The sequence below is a fragment of the Sylvia atricapilla genome, chromosome 22 (genome assembly GCF_009819655.1).
Source record: "Sylvia atricapilla isolate bSylAtr1 chromosome 22, bSylAtr1.pri, whole genome shotgun sequence".
NCBI classification, from domain to species: domain Eukaryota; kingdom Metazoa; phylum Chordata; class Aves; order Passeriformes; family Sylviidae; genus Sylvia; species Sylvia atricapilla.
In genome coordinates, this window is record NC_089161.1 from 4,266,957 (window position 1) to 4,283,950 (window position 16,994).

Here is a 16,994-nt window from a genome sequence, read left to right on the forward strand (position 1 = left end):
AAAGCGAAGTGTTCCCTCCCTTCTGCAAACTGTCTTTAAAAAATCCTTCAGAAACAGCACTAAGGACAGTTTTCTTGTTATTTGCAGAAGTGAACTGATGGGTTTTTTTCATTTCAAAGTGAGCCCCCATGTTTATCCAAGCAGCTGTGGTACTGAATGTGCATTTAGGGGTACTGAAATAGTTTTTAGGACACGCTATTTAATTCTGCAGTAAATAGTGTCTGAATTTTCCTGTGTGTCTGTGTCTCTCAGCTTGTGTCCTCAAGTGACATCCTGGCTGTATCTGACCATTTCTCTCTGCCCACAGCCTTGCTGGCCTCAGAGAGCTGATACCACCCTTCAGAGAGAGGATTTTTTTCTTTTAATGTGCGATGTTAGGAGTGCAGCCCCTACCCTACAGCAGCCTCTGCAAGGCTCGTTATTTTTCCCTTGTCTGTGTTTCTGGGCTTTGCAGGGCAGGGGCCTGAGGTTGGATCCCCCCACCACGTGTAAGAGAGACTTTGCTGACTGAGAATGGCTGTGAGACACAAAACTGGGGCTGAACAGGACTCGGGGAGCAATGACTTACATCAATCCTTTTCTGAACCTTGCCTCACCTTGGGCAAGGGATAATCTGCTGAGTTACATCTATTTAAGAGTGTGGTGAGTTTTTACCAGGGCTCATGTGTGAACTGAGTGTCCCAGTGACAGAACTGGGTGAGGAAATGTGGCACCTTCTCCCCCAGCTCCTGCAGTGCCAGCACACCAGGCTCCAGATGTATTTCCCTTCTGCCCACAGCTGTGGGATAACCTCTGCCAGAGGAGTGGGGCAGACTTGCGGCAGAGGTTTTGTCTTTTTCTAAATACACATACACACACAACATCCCCCTCAACCAAACAAGCAAAAAAAGAAACTCCTAAACCAGGGCTGGATTGTTTTGCTCAGGGAATGTGAGTCGGAGCTGTCATTAAAGACCCCACAACACTTGGTGCTATGAAGGCCCCAAACAAGTCTAAAATAAGCAGTGATGTTTAAAAGGGCTGCAGATGGGGAATGCAACACCTTCCACGGGGATTTTCTTTCCTTCTGGAAGTGATAGGTGTCAAAGGAATTTGTTAGCTATCAATTATGGTGCTAGAGTTGTGTTATTTGTGATGAAAAGGAGTGTAGGATGAGAACAGTTGGTGCCAATGCAAAGAAACAACAGAAAATATTAGCTGATTGTCTTCAGGAAAACAGCAAAATAAATATTGCTATGTTTCAGCATCTTAGAATCTGGGATTAATTATTTCTTGATAACTCTGCTTCGAATTTCTTTAAAAGAATGTTTGCTTGTTGGGGAAATGTTCCTCAGAGGAAACTGAAGCTTGCTAGAGGAGTATGTCAGTTGTAATGGAACTTATTTTGAAAGACTGAAACAAATTCTTTTTTACCTTATCAGAATGGAATGCTTGGAATTCTGTATGTATCTTCAGAAGAAAAATTTAATGCAGTACACTATGAAAGATAAACCAGAACAAACAGTGACTTTTAAATGTTAACAGATTCTCAACAAGAGTAAAAAGAAGGGATGTTTAGAATTCCATTCAATTTTCAAAAGTATTGAGAAGATCTTTTACTTTTTTGATTATTCATATAAACAATTTTTTCTCATGTTTAGGAATAAGTCTTTCTAAAGGAGAAGCTTTTTGCTGAATTATTTAAATTGTCACTTTAAATTGTGCTGTATTCTGGGTATAGAGTTGAGGCACTTGAGCTTTCAGGAACTGGAGATATCCACGTCCCAGTGCCTACTCCAACACTTTTTAATAGTTCTATTATTCTTCCTAATAAGGAAGAAATTCTTCTATACCAGCCTATTTCTCCTGTTCCAGCCTGCTCCTGAAAAGGAAACTCCTTAGATGAATTTATTGAACTATGAAGAATTTAATAAAATCATCTTCTAACATAATATCATAGAGCAACAAAGGGCAAGAAATGCGCCCAGAGATGCAAAAGAAGATGGGGCAAAAGCTAGAATAGTCTTAGTAATTGTCATCTTGGGATGGAATTGTTCCTGAAGGACAGCAGGGGCAAGAACTTGCCTTCGTGGGGGCAGCATGCTGCTGTCAAGGAGATTAAGACTGGGAGACACTGCTGAGCCCTCTGAAAACATCAACAGAATCCTTTCAGAGGAGCCAAGATGCCCTTGGGAGAGGGGATGGATCTGGGAGATGAGGGAGAGTTTTCCTCTGAACTGTACCAGGTTAAGGAGGTTTAATGAAACTGTGGTTCACAGGTTTGAAATTCTGTTAAGCCAACAGGTTCTGTGACAAGAAAGGAGTTATCCACAGGTCCTGATTTAACAATTCACCTGCATTTGAAGCAGCACCTAGTCCTGTGCCTGTGTCAGAAGAGGAGGGAGCACATACCCGAGTGTGTGTTTGTGCTGCCTGCAGTGGATCTACACGTGTGCCCAAATGCTGGCATGAAATGCATATTAGTTTTACGCAGGGATGTTGTAATTTGGTCTGGGTGTGTTATGACAATTCCCACAAATTGCCAGGATATGAGTGCATGGGTCATTCTTTCTCCTTTTTTTGCCAGGCAGGTCTGTGTTTTTGATCCCTGTGGCTTAGGGGAGGAGGTGGAAAGGGTCTTGAGTACACTCAGCACTTCTGTTTTCATTTCATAATCCGTCCTGTCTGTCTCATTGTATCAGAGGTTTGCAGAGTCTTCTGGGAGGCTTCGACTGTCTCTGGTCCAGTGAGAGCCAGGAATGAACCCGAGCTGGGGGAGTAGAGAAGTGGTGACTGTGACCTGCACCATGTTGTGCCTCACAGGCAGAGCTGTGTGGGAGGATGTTTTCCTCTGACCCAGTGTCACTGTTTTAACCCAGGGGTTGAGCTCAGTCAGAGATCCCCCATCACAAAAGGGTTTGACTTCATGTAAATAACCCAGAGGATGAGAACATAATCATCTACCCTCAGTTTAATGTCCACTTTATTACAAAGTTACACCCGAGGATGAATTCTCTCAAACACACACTAGGAAGGTGTTGGAATTTAGGTGTCATTTCTCAATTGGACAGTTTATCCTTAAAAGGCCTTGGAGAGAGAGAAATACAGCTCCATTTTGACTTTGTTAGCTCCAAGTGCTGTAAAGCACATGGCTTGTGAGATTGTAATATAGATAAGAACTAATAAACATCTGAGTCCAAACAAGAAATACCGTCCCAAGCATTTAATCCCGACTCTGGCAAAAGAAGATAAAGCACTACAGGGAAGGGACACAAATGTCTTTCCACAGAGGAATATCCCAGCTACCCCTCCCCAGCCTCACAGTGGGCTGGGATTGTGGCATGGGGACACCTTTGAATGTCATTGGCTTCTGCCTGACTTCTTACAATTTTTTTCTTGAATGTGCAACTGCATGTGCTGCTAAAATTTCTCTTTCCATGGAACCATCTCATCCATCATCATGAGTGAAATCCTAGCTCACAACATCTCCTACGCATAGAGAGCAAATCCATATTTTCTCTTCCTATTCTTTCAGTAAAAACACTTGAAAAGTGTAAATTAAGCATTCCATGTGATGACATCCTTTACAAATCTGGTCTGCAACTAAAAAAAATACTGTCTCTCTCTGTTGCCAAATTTCCTGTTTCTGCACCCTGGGGGCAGCTGTGGGCCCTGCAATATTTGGTCAGAAGCATAAAAGCTGCTTTCTGCAAGCTTTATTAATTTTCTAGCCATTTCCTGTTTTCCCTTTGCAGCCAACCCCACCCCTTTTGGTGCTGAAACACAGAAACACCCGATTCAATCTGAAGAAAAGTTCAATTACTTGAAAGAGGAGGAGTCCCCAGGTGACAGCTCCAACTTTTGTTATCTGCTTTCCATGAGGGCATTTTGTTTTACAGTGAGGTGATCTTCCAGCAGATTAAGCTGTGTGGGATTGCAGACAGCTTTTGCAGAACTACAGATCCTTGCCATCAGGAATGGCTTTTACCTTCCCATATTCCCAAAGTGTTGGGGTTCAAACTCATCATATCTTGTCACTGATTTGCTTTAAGGACTCTTAAAGATGTATCACTTGGTGGTAGCTTTTGGGTTGGAGTCACTGGGGGTTTAGTTTCTGATTTTTGGAATGCAGGGGATGGGAACACCAGGCAGTCTCTGGCTGCTCAAATGGCAACCCTGGAGTTTTTCACTGGGCAGGTGTCAGGGAATGGGAGAATGGAAAGTGTTGCTTTCACCCTGGCTGTGTTTCAGGCAGCATTTCCTGACTGACAGGGAGACCCCACTTGTGATATGAAGGCAGACTTGTTAATAAAGAATGAAAAGTAAAAGTGTCCTGTAGGAAGGGATTGGTCTCAGCATTGACAAACTCAAATATGCATATCAGGCAGCTTTTCTAAGATAAGCAGCTATAAATCAAAGCCTGTTCCTTGACCATCTGTGCTCCTGACAGTGTAATAAATGCACAGAGCAGTGAGCAGCCCAAGCTGTCAGATGTGGAGAAGAGAGACTGTGAATGAGAAAATTGCAACAATGCTTGAGGTTGGAGTGCTTCAGCTACAACAGTGATATTTGTCAGTCAGTTTTAGAGATTTTAGGGCTGCATTTTCAGCTGATATAAATCAATTTCACCAAAATCCATAGGTACCAGTGTTCACAAACCAGCCCTCCAATCTACGGAGCAGAGAGGAAACCAAAAATATTTTAGGATCTGAGAAATGGGCACACACTAAGTCAGTGCCTCCAGGCTGTACAGGGGGCTGATGGAGAGAGAAATTCTGGGGCAGCCAGGTGCCATCCTAGGCAGGAAATCTAGATGTATCCAACTGACTCTCAAAATAAATACATTTAAAGAGAAAGAAGCAAGTCTCTACACTTTAAATAGTTTCATTTGAGATTTATGGGCAGGTGTTCTTTGTGCAAGTTGCTGTTCTCCATGATGGCATTTTAGTCAGCTCTGAAAAGAGGTGGTTAAGATATGCTGGGAGACGGAAAGGGCACAGGGGGCTGCACAGTAGTTTCGTGTAGAGCAAGTTGGTCTATGGCAAATGGCAAGATTTCTCTGTGATATTTCAAAGTCTGTCATTTGATGTTGAAGTTTCAAAGTTGAAACTGGATTTTGTTCATATTTTATGGTTTTTCATTAGAAGCAGATGAATTCAGGCCATTTAACACAAAAGCCTGAATTATATTGTAAGATAACACCATTGCCCACCTGAAGGAAAACAGAGGTGTGAAGAGAGGAGGAAACATTTGGTAGATGCTGTGCAGTGCCTTTCTCAGGAGGATATGAGTGTTGATTGTTTGGAAGGACCCTGGAGCAGGGCTTTCACCTGCTTCCTCAATGAGGCTTTCTCCAGAGACAGGGAAAATCTCAGGGGACACAGTCCTGGAAACATAAGTTTGATGGAGTTCAACAGGTCAAGAGCTGATTGTAGGGAGTGGACATGCTCCTCAGGACACCCTGGAGTTGGGATTTCTGTCAGTGAGGACTTCATCCAGAAAAAGCCTTCTCAAAGCCTGCCAGCAGCTGTCTCTACGTGACACACAATGGAGTGACTCAGAGTTAAATATGGAATGCCCACTCTTTACTACTTTTAAACCTGTCACTGACCACCATGTATTTAACAAAAAATTATAAGGTTGACGTAGGTTTTCTTAGGTCAGGAGTGTTTTTTAACTAGAACAGATATATAAGGAAAGCAACACAGCGATGGAGCCAGAAGGAGAAAACACACTGTCTGTGTACTCAGTCTCATTTATTGCAGAGTGGTCCTAAGAGTTTGTTAATACTTTCAGAGGCTTTCACTGCTTGGAGAGTGAGCTTATACAGATAAAGCAAATGCCTGTCAGTAGGAATTTACATGCCCTAATTTTTTTTTTAAATACACATTGTGAGAGTGTGCTGGAAATTTAGCAAGTGAAGACATTGAAATCCTGACAAGGTGACTGAGATCACACCTGCTGGGAACTTCAGCAGAACCTGGGGCAGTCCTTGGACTATTTGAAGCCAAGCTTTGTCCTAACAGCCAGCCAGGAGCTGTCTGGGCACCTTCAAGGTGTAGCAGGACTTTCCTGAGTTTATAGGGAGAGAGACCAAGCCACACGCTGGATAAGAGCACAGCCAGTTCCTCATTAAATGACTGTCTCTCTGAATGAACTCTTTGAGAAGAAATGAAATGCACGTGAATGAATAAATAACAAATACTACTTCCGTGAAGTTCCATTAAAAAACTCCCATTTCAACTCGGATTTTAGGGAGGAATCACATCTAAAATCACGTGGTTTTTCTTTGCCGCCTTTCTGCATACAAAGCTTGTTCCCAAGAATAAGCAGCTTTGTGGAGGGAGAGCACAAATGAACAAAGGCTGGTGGAAAGAAGAGTTGTGTTTTAAAGGGGGAGGAACAGAAAAGCAGGTCCGTGTGGGGATGAAGGCTCAGGAATGTGGGGAAGGAGGGAGTGCAGGATGGTGGTTTCCAGTTGCCCTTCCCGTCTCTAACTGGGGTTTATCTGCAAACGATGTAAGTGCATCAACACAAAGAGCCCGTTTCCACAGTACCTGCGGCCACGAGAGGGAGTGAGATGTTCACAGGTCCTGGTTGGGATGAAATTCCCGCACTGCAGGGCTGGATTCCACCGCTTGCCTAATCCCAGGCAGGAATCTGAGCCTAGAAATGCACTCCAGACAAGTAAGGTTTGAACTGCAATTTTTTTTTTTTTTTGGCCACACCTTCAAGAAGCAGCATGGTTTTCCACCCCAGCTGCATGTCCAGATGGAGATGGAAATGCCTGGTTTGGTGAGAGAAACAAGGCAGAGAAACCAGGGGTTGTCTCGAGTGACGGTCGTGGTGACCCCAACTCACCTTCTGACTGGTTGAGCAGCAGAGGATTTTATTAAGGAGCAAAGCACACCTCGACTGAAAATGAATCCAAGCATTGAAGTCAGGGCAGAGATCATGGGCGTTTCAGCTGTTTGGCAAAATCTGGATTCATTCACTTATTATTGCACTGACGTGTCGCTGAATCATGCTCTGCAATCTCTTAAAATGAAATTTTAGACCAATGAGTTTAACAAAAGGTCTCAGCTGCCACTGCGGACTCTCTGTCTAGGAGAAATACTAGACCAAGAGCACGGCTTTGCAAACATTTCTGCCAAATGTTTATAATATTGCACTGCTTTTCTCAAAAATAAAGTGAATAAGGATCATGGCAGTGGGAACAAGAGCAACAGAGGGCACCAAAATATTTAATGAATCATCATCACAGTTGGAACAATTATCAGATTCAGAGTTTGATTTTTGCCTGGGCTACACCATAAATCATTTATGTCTGGATAAAATGAAGTGGTGGCTTGAGAGTGGGTAGTGCCAGTCTGTGAGGGGAGAGTGGACCTCGAGGAATAGGATTAAAAGGAGTTCACAAAGATGGACTTTATCTTTGCATTACTCAAACCACTGCCCGGGATCACTCTGTGTGACAGCAGCTTCTCAGTCCAGGGAGACAAGGGAAGGCAGTTTAAATGCAGGATTTTCCTATCTAAGGGGTGAGTTAATTCATGCTTTAAATTAGGGACTGAATGTTTTATGCTTTGCTCTGTATTTGCAAGACTTGTCTTGCATAAACTAATCCTGGGACACAAAGGAGAAGGAGATAGCTGCACTCTTGGAGGCCTGCTCAGCACTTTAATAGCCCCAAGCCATCTACACACATCTTCAGATCAAGGCACTATTGTGTTGTTAAAAAATAAATATTTAAAAGCCGGAGCGTTTTAACATGGAAATGCTGAAAGCTTTTGCAGTGAGTCTCATTTAACTTTAAAGCTCCTTCCTGTTGCTGCCTCGAGTTATTTCCATATGAAATGGTGGGGAAACTGAGGTGCTGAGCACTCTGGTGACTTTCCCAAGGTTATACAGTAGATAGGAGTGGAAATAAGTATTGCAAATTCTCTCTCCAGTGCCAATACTGTCTCTATTCTATAAATCAATTCATTAAATACAAACACTGAATTAAGAAAGCTTTTCTTCATTGGAATGTTAATAATATCTTGATTTCACTGCAGGAAACTGAATTAGAGGACCATGATTCATGGATTTGTAGGCGTAGACAGCTGTACACCAAGTACAAAGAATATTGACAGTTTTAATCGCCTGCAAGCACTACAGATAATTCAGTATTTTTCATATAAAACAAAATTACTCCCATAATGGGTGACTTAGATCTAAGTACCTTGCATTATAGCCCAAAAGTCTGAGAGTAGTTTTACCTTTTTCCCTTTTAAAAAAGGGCAAAGAGAGGCCCCAAGGCATTACACCCTAAGTGTAAGTTAAGGTAAAACTCTGGCTTTGAGATGGATTTTTTTACCTCAGAATGTGTATCCATGGAGTTTGACTTTGTACTTCATCACTGTACAGGACGTTTATGTGTGCACATAAATCTTCCCAAGAGCTCCCCAGGAATTCTTGGCTCCGTGGTGCCTCTGTCAGGGCAGGGAATGATGATGGTGATGATGAGGATGATGATGAGGATGATGATGAGGGTATTGATCTGAAAAGGAACAATAAACTGTCTGCTCTGAGTGACACCCGGTGCCACCTTGTTGGTGACAGTATCTCTCAGTAAACTGGATTTTCTGAAAAGTGACGAGTCAAAAAACAAACTAGAAATCATTAAGGCTTTCTCGAATATTTGCAATGGCTATTCTTCTACTGGATGAAATTTTTTTAGCATCAAAAGTGACTGATTCATCTTACTCAAAAAACTGGACATCAAACACTTATTGGTACAATTTTTAACTGTATTCCTCTGATGCATGGAACAGCATCTAATACCTGGCTGGGATAGTAGCCAGGGGAAAGTTGATTTTCTGGATAATATGTGACTTCCTTTGTCATTTTGCTGAAAAGGAAAGGTCGTACCTTTAGGCACCCAAGAATAACAATGTAACAAAAAGTAATTTTCAATTTTATTTTTTTTATAGAACATGTTTTGTGAGACATTTTTGGTTTCTCTATTTTTACTCTGCAGCCATTCCACAATCCCTAAAAATGTCTTTTTGCTTGTAGCACTGCCTGAGAAAATGGACAGTGCATTCCACATGTTACCACGTGGACAATATTTTTACCATATTCCTTTTTTGTGCCATTAACTTTCTGAAAAATTTACAAGAGCCTGAAGCAAACTTACTTTCTCTTCTGTGTTCCCTTCAAATTTGAGATTTAAGAGACTTCACTTATTCCTTTCTTGTGAGATGGATTTGGTTTTGATGCAACTAAAGAAAAAAAAAGAAAAAATAGTAAGTAGAACCATCTCAGGTTGTGATGCCTGAGAATAACACTGCACAGTGCCCATTAACCTCACTCACATTTCCCAGGGAGGAAATTCTGGGGTTTACATTTCTTTTGGTGATGTTACTCAGCTCTAGGATCCTTGAAATGAGGCAGACCCCAGGATTGTAGAAGGCAGTATAAGCAGGTGTAGGAAGGATTTATGCAGACATAAATCACAACCATAAAACAGGCACTGAGTTACCTCTGCTTGTTCCAGTATTCCAACTCCTTCATGCCACTGTAGCACCACCACACAGGCTGAGAAATCCTGTGTCAGAGCAGGTGGGACTGTAATAAAATTCAGGAGGTTTTTTTTTTATAGAGCCAAGTACCAGAGGAGTTCCCCTGATGCCTTGGGAAGCCTGACCTGAAACAGAGACTGGAATAAAGTAGATATTTATTGAAAGGCCTTTAGGATACACCTTGGGCAGGACAGGGCCTGACCAGGGCTACACCTAAGGTGGACTAAGAATGGCCACAAAATGCATAACTGGTCACTAAGTCTCACATTTTTATAAGTTTTGGTCCATTTGTATATTGGGGTTTAATTGTCCAATTCCAGCTCCAGGCTGTGAGGTCCCATCCTTCTTGTTCCTCCCTTCAGCCCACCCTTGTTTGTGTTTTTGGGGCTGAAAGTTGTCCTTGGTGTGCAGCAGGAGAAGGATTTGTTTTGTGTCCCTGCTCTGTGCAGTGACACTGACTGTGAGCTCAGAGCTGCACCCCTGGGCACCACAGAACCTGAAATACACAAAAGCTCAAACTTAAGGCAGCACTCCCAGTCCATTTTCAGTGAGGTGAGTGGTTCCTGAGGCAATTAGGAGAGCTGCTCATTGTAATAATTAGCGTTGCTGCTCAGCCTGTGTGTGGGGAGCAGCTCCAGAGGCAGCGGCTCCTCCTTGGGGCAGCGCTGCTCCCGCTGATGAGATTGTACCTGACATCTCACCCAGCTTATTAACAGAGCCAGGGAGATGTCACAAGGCATCAAGTCAATGCCTGCTGCCTTCCCCGAGGGACACTCAACTTCTGCACAGCCAGAGAAACTTTTAAGAGGATGGAAAGATGCCTTTAGAGTGAAGATAAGTGAACGGGGACCATCAGCCATGAACAGGACTGTGGATGCCTCAGTTATACATCAGCTATAAAAGTTTATATATAAAAGTGTATATATAACTATATATACAAACTATAAAAATGATAAGGAGTTTTTGTCATCTTGAAGACTTTTTTTTTTTTTGCATACAGTAAAGTGCAGGGGGGAGTTTTCAACATGTGCTTTATATTTCAAAGGTGAAAACAAGTCCTTTGCACCACAGGATTTCATCCCATCGGTTCAAGGATCTCTGTCACTGCTTTGTTTGGGTTTGTTCTTCACGTAGTATAAAAGAACCTGGGGATTCTTGCCTTTAGAGTGGGAATTCGGTTTATTTAATGTGGGATTGAAAAGGGTGACAGATCTGTCCACAGAAAGAGCTCTGAAATTCAAGTGTAAGGGCCCGTGGCCACAAACACGCATTTGCACACCCTCATCCTGTCACTTCACTGCCATTTGAACACGGTGCAAAATCTCATGATCCTCATCTTGCCTCAAGTCCTAATCTACTGTTGCTTGTCCCTCTGTGTTCTGGAGTGCTCCATGGCTCCAGTGCAGAGATGGATGCATTTTTGTGCAGTAATTATTTTGCAGAAATCCGCTTGTCCAGAATTAACCTGTGAAATATGGAATTGTGCACTTCTGGGAACAGTGCACATAATTTAATGAGTGTGAGATGCACATTGAAGGGCAGTTTTCAAGTCCTATTTTGAAAGTAGTCTGATCTTTTAAGAACTTAATTAAATTTTATTGAAGTATTTTTATGGTAAAGAGAAGGGTGTAATAATTATTTCCATTATTTCTACCTCTAGGCTGATACTTGGAATTCCCACTGACACAAACATGCTTTCTGCATATTTAAATCCACGGAGTGCAAGCAGCAACAATCAATAAGGGAGAAGAGAAGGAAGTACTAATGATTGTCTTGGGGTTGTTTTCTCTGCAGTACAAAAAAGATTTAGAAGATCCAGCCTGTTTTATAACTCCTGTTGTGAATAGCTTGTACCACATATAACTTAAATAAATACAGCCACAGAAGACATGTCACAGAATGTCTTTGTGAAATTCCCCTATCAAAGCAGACTGAGGAGTCACTAAAAGACCTTGACCTTCAATTAAATCAGCCCCTTTGTAAATGGAACTTTTCTTGCTCGGTGTATATTTGGTGTTAATTTGCATAAAATCGTCTCAAGTGCACCATCCTTTTTGGTCAAAAATTTAGCCCATCAACATTACAGTATTAATCAGAAAAATAATTTGAGTTCTTTTTTTGCTTTGTTTTGGGGTTCTTTTAGTAGTTGGGGGGTTGGTTTGTGGTTTTTTGGGGTTTGTGGTTTTTTACAGTCTCTGGTGTACCATGCAGACCTCATGATCTGGAGGGGCTTTATACTCAGACAATTCTCATGTGGCATATTTAAAAACATTAGTCAACTGCTTTAATTGCTGTAAATCCATTTGCTGTTCCTTAGAACAGAGCAAACTCCCCAAAAGGTTTTCTAGGGGGGCAGAGAGGACAAATTAAACCTCTACACTCCCTCCTGAGAGAACACAAACTTGGCTCGCAGATATTTCACAAGGTAATTTCTGTTTTTCCTTCCTTGCAGCAAAGGAGAATTTGCCTCCTTTCCGCTGGAACGTTTTCCTTGGTGATGCTCTGCCCTTTGCTCAGCCTCCTGTGCTCTGGTGGGTGTTCAGCAGCTGTTTCCTCCAGCAGGGCTGGAGGTAAGGACCATTAGGAAAGCAATTCTCAAGGGTTAAGGGTTTCCTGTCTTTTGAAGCAAATAGACCATGTTTATAATGGTGATCATGGGTTAAAAAAACCAGTCAATTAAACTTTGCATCAGAGCTGGATTAAGTGTTGTGGTACCTCGAGGCATTGAGAATTTGCTCAAACTTCCATCTCTCTTCAGCTTCAGTGCTTGAAAAAGGTGCAGGTTGGAACAAGTTTCAGATATGAACATTGTGTTCAGCTCCAGCTTCAGCTTTAAAGCCTATGACTTCCATAAGTTTTCCTCAAGAAATCCTGTGCTGGATTTCTTACATAATCTTTACTAGAGAAGCTTTTGAGCTTTTAGAAAATCCTGGATCTTTGACCTCCATGAGGTTTTTCAGACCTCAGCAGACCCCCTGGTAAATCTGACCAAAGAAATCTAATCTCAAAGGTCTTTTCCAAGTGAGATGATTCTGTGATTTGAGAGGAGTCCTGATTCCACCCCTCCTTTCACTGAATACATCAGTAGCAGTAGATAAATCATGAGCATATCTCTGTCAGTATCTTAGGAGGACTTCTATTTAATTTGCTTGAAGCTCTGGTAATTCTGGACCAGTGCATAAATGTCTAGAGGGCAAGCAGACTACACTGCAGAAGCTGGACACAAACCCATTCCTGAGGGGAAAAGCAAATACAATTCACACTCTTCAATCTCTTGTGACTGCGTTTAGTGACTAAATGCTTTGCACTAAGGGAGTGACCACGTCTGTGTGAGCCACGCTGTCTGGGGCAGATGATGGAAGACTTTTGATGGGTTTAGGCTGGTCTCATTTGGCTGCTGAACTGCCATGTCTGAAGTTTTCAAATTCAATCACTGCTGCTGCTGTTGATTAGTTTTGATGCAATTTCCCTCCCAGTGGCACAGCAGCAGCAGCAGCAGTAGAGAAGGACTGGGCAAGCTGTAACACAAAGCTTCAGCTCACAGTTTCTATCATCCCATAAATTTTAAGAATTTTGCTTTTTCAGTCCCTTTTTAGATATAAGATCAGAGGGGGAAACAGCCCAGAGGTACCCCTTGGCTGCATTGATAAAACTGCCCAGTCAGAGCAGGGGAAAATTTTTCTCAAGAGAAAAAAAACAAACAATAGTAATGCCAAACGGTAAAGATGTGAATAAAAATGGTATTTCTGTTCAGAGATGCTGCTTAGCACTTGGTGTCAGTGCTTGCTGGATTAACATCCTGCTGGTCACTCAGGCCCAAGCACTGGTGCCCAGGACACCTTGTGGGGTCTGGTATTAAGGAGGAAAACCCTCTGTGACCAGTCTGTGCACCTGGTACTGCAGCCTGGCCATGACATGTGCCTTAACTCAATGAAGCATAAGCCTGGAATAATAACTTCCTTCATGGAAAAACATGCTCAATTAGCTGCTCAAAAATGTGCATGAGGATGGACAGTTTTCAGTCTCTGGTAAGGAAGGATTTACTGGCTGAGACCTGAATCCTTCACATGTGTCTGCACAGAGATTGCTCTTTCTTTTTAACTCCTTTACTACAATTACTTGGGGAAGTTAGGAGCACTTTTAAGGGGTGTGCTGGAAGATTCCAATAGAAAGATGAAAACTCTGTCAGGAGCAAATGTCTTTTCTCTTAGTTTCTAACTGCTTGATGTGATACAACACTGTGAGCACACCAAGGGTCCAGGAGCAGTGTGCCTCGTCACTGCCTTCCTGGTAGTATCCTGAATAGAAAATGAAAGAATGGAAATGCACCTCATTGTTTTTAGTCCAAAGCCTGCCTAGTGCTGTGCTTATCCAACCCCTCTACTGGCAGGTGTGGAGAGAAATTGGTTTTCCTTCTTTGTTCTCCACAGAGCGATTCAAACTGAATTCCTCTACAGTTAGAACTGGAATTGTTACCCTGATTTACAGGCATGTTTTTCAAGCCCATTCTGTCTGTTTAGGGGAGCCTGGAAGGCAGAATCACAGATAAATCAGCTGACAGTCAAACTCTGATCTGGTGGGATCTTTCAAGGTGGGATCCCTTGAAAGAATATTTGGGGTTCTTGTTGGGCATCAATTTCCAATTGGGAAGTTTGTGCTTTCTGAAACTTGTATGAACTGAAATGTAGTACGAAAGTATGAAAAAGTACAGAAATATGAAAAAAGGTGGAAAAGCTGTGGGCTTTTGCTTGGGAGCACTGAAGAAGCACAGATTATAAAAAACCCTTTATTTCTGAGACTACTCACTGAAGCAATTTTGTGTTTTTCCACAGTGTCAGCTGAAGTACATAGGAACACACTGATTTATGTCTTTTATTTTCTTATACAGAGTGATTGGGATTTCTTCAATAGGAAGAGGAAGAAGGGAAGCTGAGAGACAGGCAAACTGCAGAAATGTGGTAAAAACTTGTTAATAGTTCACCAGAAGGCAGCAGAGCAGTGGTGGCTGCCCAGTGTCCAAGGGCACAAGAGGGTGCTGTGCACTCAGCACATCACAGCCAAACCCCGGGTCACTGTCACTGACTGAGGCAAACAAACCATTTTTAAAAGGAAAGCTTTAATTTATTTATTTTTTTTTTAGATAGAAAGCTTTGCTTTCTTCCTGCCAGTCAAAACTGCACAAAACGTTTGGCAAGTGAATGAAGCTTCAAAAAGGTTCAAAAGAATTTCTGTGCTGTGAGGGAAACAGCTGAGAAACAGAAATAAGCAGAAGCTGGAAAAGTTTAAATTAAACAGGAAATGTTGCACAGAGAAAGATGGGTCAGGAAGAAAGTCTGAAATCGAAGCCAGCAAAGAAAGGCATCAGCCCATGGCAGACACTGCAGCTGGGCTTGTACAGCACAAGATCAGAGCTGTCACACACTGGCAGAGAAATTCTGTTTCCCTGGCTGCTGTGGGAGCAGCTGATGCTCCACAAACCTATGGGATACCTGTCCCAAAATATCCAGAGCCTGGTAGGAATCCCTCATCTCCTGCCAAGGCCTTGACAAAGATCTCAGCCAGGAGAACTGCCCGGGCTCTGTGCAGACACTGCCAGCTGCAGAGTGTGCAGAACACCCTGGGAGGGTGGGGTGGGCTCCAGGGGCAACAGGTAAGGGATACAGGTGAGCAGCTGAGCAAAAGGAAGGTCTGCTCTGTACAGAAAGGAGTGGCAACTTTAGCAAAGGTTGGTGGAATTCTTGGGGAAGCTGAGTCCTTTTCCACCCCTGCCACTTGCATGTTCTTGGAACTTTCACAAATTATGCCTTATTGTCTGTAGTCTCCCATCTGTGAAGGCTGAGGCATCTTGGAAATGAAAATGTCACATCCTGATTCCGTGCACTTGATAGAAGAAGTGGAGGTCTGCAGGGGAGGAGCCACAGAGATCCTTAAACCCTGGGAATAAATACCTGCTCTTAATAGAGAGCTGAATCTCTGCACAGAAAATTACATTGCTAAAGACATCAAATCAGTTCTGCTTTCCTGTGTTAGAAACATCTTTATCTCTGACCTAAAGCCTTAGTTAAATTAGGGGCAGAAAACCAGCAGATTGCAGCAGGAGTCATTGTTTTTGCAAGACACAGCCTTAAGAGTTTAAAAAGCACCAGTTCTGCATGAGAAATACCTCTTGCAATCACTTCTTGATGCCAATTCAATGAATCCTGACTCAAATTTTGCATGTTTGGGTTTTTCTAATTGGAGGTAGCCTGTCAAACTACCACTTCCTCTGTAATTTAAAGGTAAATATTTTAAATAATCACCTCAGGAATTTATTTGGGCTTTGCCCTGGTGGTTTATGGAGGCAGCTGTGCCCATTCCTTCTGGGTGGTGTTTTCAAAGTAATTTACGACATGAAAGGAACCTGGAGCAGGATGTGTCTTTATGCAAGGGATCTAGAGGCTGTCTCAAGGTGATTTAGCTAAAAGACCTATGAATTAGAAACAAGGTGTGCTGCAAAATGTCAGAGAGGTGCTCAAATAACCCCTGACATGTTCCTTTTCACAAGTGCAGGGAAATGCTGAGGTTGGAAGGAACCTCTGGTCCCTTGCTCAAGCAGAGTCAGAGCAAGTTTGCCCAGGGCTCTCCCCAGCTGGGTTTTGTGGTGATATTCAACCTTCCTGGGAGGCCTGGCCACCCTCACAGTAAGAGAAGTGTTTCCTTGTGTTCAGATGGTTTTCAATCTGTGCCCATTTCATCTTTTTCTGTCAGTGGTGCTGCTGAGAACAGTCTGGCTCCCTCTTTGTTCCCTGCCTTTGTTCAGTGTTTCTAGGCAGGCACTAAAGGAGAGGTGAGGGATCCTGCTTCCATTGTTTGAGTTCAGGTATCTTGGAGGAAAGGCTTTCTGAGAAGGAAATGTTTGTCCCCTATTCTGGATGAAAGATATTCTAAATCCAGTTATAAAATACGATCTTAAATCGAAATTTCTGGCCTGTCTTTGACCTAAGAATGAGCTTGCCAAAGGTGTTTGACTTTGTGCTCTTCTCACCAGGATACATGCACCCAAACACCATCTGTCTCCAGAAAAACCTTCCACCACAGCACCCAAATACCATCTGTCTCCAGAAAAATCTTCCACCACAGCACACAGGTGTGACCCCAGCTCTGCAGCCTCTTTTCTTACACACCCTGCATCAAGAGGGAGGGATGGAGCTCAAAGCTGAGTGTGAGTGTGCTCAAAGCTGGCTGAGGACTTGCCTTTGTGGGTGTGGGTTTGAGGATGTCACGAAGGCACAGATGCCTCATTGCAAAATCATTTCTGCTGCCTCACAGGACACAGGCAGATTGAGTGTCAAGTATTTCAACCCCCTGAAAATGATGAAAACCAGTTCAATTTTACCCAGCTAAAGATTTGATCCACATTTTGCACGTTTATGTGGCCCAACAGGCGTTGCTGGTGCTGTAGTAGAAATT